This window comes from Onychostoma macrolepis, chromosome 14 (assembly GCF_012432095.1).
Source record: "Onychostoma macrolepis isolate SWU-2019 chromosome 14, ASM1243209v1, whole genome shotgun sequence".
Taxonomy (NCBI): Eukaryota; Metazoa; Chordata; class Actinopteri; order Cypriniformes; family Cyprinidae; genus Onychostoma; species Onychostoma macrolepis.
The window spans coordinates 11,125,109-11,130,401 of record NC_081168.1 but is presented as its reverse complement, the minus strand read 5'-3'; the positions used below and the strand labels follow the sequence as shown (position 1 = coordinate 11,130,401).

At 36.5% G+C, this 5,293-nt stretch overlaps 1 long non-coding RNA gene across 1 annotated transcript; it reads right to left on the bottom strand.

Moving 5' to 3' along the window:
• Nucleotides 1–1,652: 1,652 nt before the first annotated feature.
• LOC131553696 (uncharacterized) lies at nucleotides 1,653–3,281 on the bottom strand. Its single transcript, XR_009274231.1, has 4 exons — nucleotides 3,151–3,281; nucleotides 2,981–3,038; nucleotides 2,553–2,704; nucleotides 1,653–2,021 (listed from the first exon to the last, which is right to left on the bottom strand). It is a non-coding gene; the product is annotated as an uncharacterized LOC131553696 (long non-coding RNA).
• Nucleotides 3,282–5,293: the final 2,012 nt, after the last annotated feature.

Below are 5,293 nucleotides of genomic sequence, written 5' to 3'. Positions count from 1 at the left end.
CGGTTAGGAAACCAGTTTGTTCAGTTTTATTTGGGTCTATTTGATCAACGAAAATTGCAGGATTAATACTGTTACAGTTAAAAAGCACATTAGAGATGAATCAGGTGTCGATAGTAATATCACCGTGAAAAGCAAAAGACACCACAGAAGCCATTTTTTCCCCTTTTGGCTGTAGTATATCACTCTCTTTACTGCTCTGTAATTGCTGTTTGCACTAGGTTCGCACTTGGATTCTTTTACCGAAATATTGTGTTTTCTTGTGGGTGTTGCGAGTGAGTCACGTACCTGGCCTTTTGTGGGAAACCGCACATTAAAATAAGATGTAAAAAGCAAAGCTACACGTAACCTTGGCAGAGTTTTATGAGACGTATTCACGCTGCACGTCTCTCGAGTGCAGGATTTGCAGGATAAGGCATTTGCAAGCATGTGTTGTGCTTTCGTTTCCTTTGTAATGTTTATGCTAATGATTTCAATATCTGAGACACAAGTTTTCCTAAGAGAAAGCATAGGAGGGGAGGTGCATGAAAAAAAAGACTATTTGTGTTCTCTCTTACCCTCTCGCTCTCTTTCCTGCTCTCTGTCGTATGTAGCTCCTACCTGGAGAGATAAAACTATAGCACACACCTACATCCCACCTACGCTCGGCTTCCCGGGCCGCCCAGGAGTATTACATCAGCAACCCCAACCTTAGCCCCTGCACTCAAATTCAGGACTTATTCAGGACTTATTCGTTGACACATTCAAAGCGCCAAACTCTGTATGTGTTTCTGAGCTGATAAGCATGGAGATACCCACATTGCTCTGAGACTGCTGGGCCCATCGGTAGCATTATGGGTTAGATGGCCAGAAGGGTTTGCTTGTAGGGTGCTAATAGAACACTATCAGGATGCTAACAGGATGTTTAGCGTGGGTTCAGCGTAGTGACCCAGGAAGGAGCCATGTGACCCTCATGAACAATGTGTGGGAAGATGATTTTGTGTGTCAAGGCAACATGCACTCAAAAAAATAAAACGTTGGATTTACTTAAAAAAACTTCATCAAGTGGGTTCCACATAGCTTTGTCAAGTAATCTCAACAAACAAAATGTAAGTTGTATTTACTAAAAAAAGTTTGTGTAAAGTTGACAATTTAAATGTCGTATGAACTAAAGAAAACCTAGTAAAGTCACTATTACATATACATAATGTTATGTTGTATGAACTAAAGAAATCCTATTAAAGTCACTATTACATATACATAATGTTATGTTGTATGAACTAAAGAAATCCTAGTAAAGTCACTATTACATATGGATAATGTTGTTGTATGAGCTAAAGAAATCCTATTAAAGTCACTATTAAATATACTTAATGTTATGCTAAATTTACGAACATTTAGTGTGCAATAAACATTTAAGGATTTCAGTTGCTTTGTAATTAGAAGCCATACAAGTGTTCAAGAAAACCATTAAATAATCAGACTTACTATTTTTCAGAAACAAATAGCTTTTTATTTGCAATACAAACAAGTCTTGCACTTGTTTTTTTTTATTCAATAACTTCTACAAGCATGACAATTCGTGTCTAACGCACCCCAAAGTGCTACAGAACTTGACCCTCATAGAAAGGAATGAGGCATGTTTTTTTATACAAAAAATAAACACAAAAACAATATTGTTTTTCAAACAGCAGTATTGTACTGGAATTAAACTAAACATCAGTTAATTATTCAATAAGTTTATTTTTAAGTACCTGCATTTTGTGTGAAAGTTTGCTTGCATCAAGTTCCAGTAACACCTTTTGAAGAAACTCAAAGGTGTACTTGAGATCACATGGATAGCTAAGATTCAAGGTATATATTACTCCCAAGAGGAGAGCACAAGCCTTGGTGACATCTCGTAGATGCTGAAGCACTTTCACTCCTTCAACAATGATCCCAACATCCAATGGTGGTTGTTCAGGTCCTGCACCTTCAGCTCGGACAATGAAAATTCCAATGACTGTATTAGCCATGTCTCTCTCAGCTTTCTCCAAGTCATTGTCCTAAAACAAACAACAAAAGTTAATTAGTTTTAAAACAGGAAACTTACTTTGACAACAACACGTCCTATATTAATATCATAATGAATAGAATAGGTTTAAAAAAATGACAGTCACTTAAAGGGCTTCTTACACTGTATATGTGGCAAGCGTAATTTTTTTAATATGCGTTTTAGATCACATATATGCTCCCTCTTTTCTGTTGATTCTAACTACAGGAAACATGCGGAATATGCATGCACCCATACTGAATGGGTCCTTAATTTTAGCTTGAACTAATTTAAGTGTGTAATTTAATGTTTTATTTTAATATTAGTTTAAATAAAAATACAACTTAAAGTTTAGAATCAAACTGCCTTATGTTGTGTATGCAATTGTGCACTGAAAATTACCAAATAGCCCCACCTATTAACCAATAGAGTCCAACCAGCACCAATACAAGTATTACCGGTTTGAACTAAGGATAGCATTAGGGGTGTGCGATATCACTATTTTTGATCATGGCCGATTCAATTGTCTCCAAAATATTCATACCTCACAAAGTCGCCACTGTCGTCAGCTCCTCAACGTTCTTCTGTCTTTGGCGCTGCTGCATTTACATACGGTGTGTGCAAAGGGACATCCTGTTTTTTTTTTGTGCGTGTTTGTGCGTTTCACTGAACAATTTGTTGACTGAACAAAAACACCTAAAGTTAAAATGACAAGACACGGCCAATTATTTTTTTTAAATATAAATAACTAGTTAAACATATTTTATCCACTGAAAGAAATGACAAAACATTTTTTTTTATATATATATATAATTAAGTTAATTTTATGCACTGAAAGAAAAAAGAAAACTCAACCTGCATTTCCAGACTCCGACAAAAACCCATAACGTAAATACTATTTGGTCTTCTACATCAGTTAATTATTTTTGACAGCATTTATCGAGATGTAAACTGATTTCAAAATATTAATACCTTACAAAGTTCCCAAAACATTCGATCTGGTTCGTCTGACTTTCACAGCTCAGCTCATCTAAAATGAAAAACACGTATATTCTCTGACATAAACTGACATCTCGACGTAATAAAACTTTTATTGGCAGTATTTTTCAGGATGGAAAATGATTTAAGCAAAATATTCATACCTCACAAATTAAGTCGCCAATGTCGTCATCCCCTCTCAACGACAACGTTCGTCTGTCTTTGGCGCTGCTGCATTTGCATACGGTGTGTGCAAAGGGACATACCGTTTGGTTTTCTTGTATTTGTGCGTTTCACTGAACAATGATTTGTTGACTGAACAAAAATGTCTAAAGTAAATATGACAAGACACGGTCTTTTGTTGAAATTACTAAGTTAAATTAATTCTATGCAGTTACTTGTGTTTTTTAAGTAAAGTGAACAATAAATGATTTAGTAAAACTGCCACCAACCAAGTTCATTTTTTTGAGTGTGAGCGCATACGAACCACGAGCACTGACATAGATAGAAACATATGTGCACATGCAGCAGTGGTCTTGAGATTTAATTATCATTTTGATGCGGCTTGTATACGATTTTTCCTAAGAATCGCTTCGTGTAATTGTTCATTGTCCTTTTTTTTTTCAAAGAAGTGCAGGATTCATTAAGGCTTCTCTCTTCCTTCTTGATCTTTCCACCATGCTTGAAAATCTATTTGAAGTATTTTGGAACTTGGTAGATGGTTCCTAGCTGATCTGGTTAACTGGCCTAAGTTTGCTATTAGCCGATCCAAGCCAGTAGACAATCTTGAACCAGTCACAAATCAGCTTCAAGCCAGTCACACCAGGTTAAAAGGTGGTCAAGCTGTTTTTGGAACATGGTAGCTGGACAGCTAACTACTGATCAGCTTGCATCAGCTAATGACCAGTTTGGACCAACTAGTTCAGCTAGAAGCCAGCTACCAATTTATGATGGATTTTCCAACAGGGTGTCCCTTATGTCCACTTGTTGTCCATCGTATGAGCTTTCTCGTATGAATGTAGATAAGCACAATAAAAACATACATATACCAGCCTAATTTGCTTTGAAGGACTTACTATAGCTGGTTTAAGCACAGCTCATACAGAAGTCACTTTCAACCCAAGCAGCTTTGTGCAGGTCAGTGCAGCGTGTGACTTTGAATATTAAGAACAATCTATATGGGGAATTTTTTGTCATCATGCGCATTGATTCTTATTGAAATGATTGGGTTTCACTTGTGATTTTCATAAACCAATGTTAAATGTGACGACAAGAGTGAATTATACTTAGACAAAGGTAGATATGAAGCAGTAGCGTGAATTAATTAGCAGGTGACCAGTGCAGACTACGTGGATCTATATGCGACTATCCGTTCAGTCACATATAAAAAGGTAATTAATTTTAAAGAATGGAGACGGTTAGAGGGTAAAGGTCACACAAATGAGTAAATCTTTGAATTATACATGGGAGTAAGTCGCACTTAAATAATTCCATACGTCTATTTCAATGCAAGCTGTGAACTTAATAAAATGCTTAATATACTGTGTCTACAGTGTATTAGTGTGCTTGGGGGAATGCAGCCTCATTTACTAAGAGATGGAGGTAAAGATGGAGGGAGAAAGGTCCTTCCATAATAGGAAGCTCATGACAAGCCAATTAAAAGAAGAGAGTTGGAGCTAGAGTTAGGAAGTGGGAAAAATACAATATATAGCAAAGCAGAAGATTGACACCTCAGGCTAGTATACACCTTCTTTCATCCTTTCCATAATTTACCTTTAAAACTGGAGACAATCACTTAATAGTCACAGTCCCAAAACACAATCGCCTGGCCCTGCATGCTTGGATTTCTAACACATCTGTAAGCACGTTCAAACATTACCATTATTCATTTTAGAGGAACAGAAGGAAATTTATGCTTTATTGCCTGAGGAGGTAAATACTTTTGAATTCCGAATATTCCCTACAGAGCTTCACCTTTTAACTGCAATTAAAAAGTTGAACAATAATTACAGCGTTCGTCAAAGATTGCATGCATTTTATATGTATTTAATTTGAAGAGTAAAGTGGCCAAAAAAGACGCTGCCTCCCCTGTGAAACATTATCTAATGTTGTCGCTGTTGGGTAGTTTTACTTAAGAAAATGTTATACATTATTCATTGATTAATTTCTCATCAGAACGATTTCTTACTGCCTCAGAGAAAACGGCATTGCCATGTGTATGTGAAATCCTGAGACCGCACCTTTGCACCGAGCAATATGTATGTGTGAAATAGATGCTCCTCTCTTTGTTCTATTATCTCCTGTTCA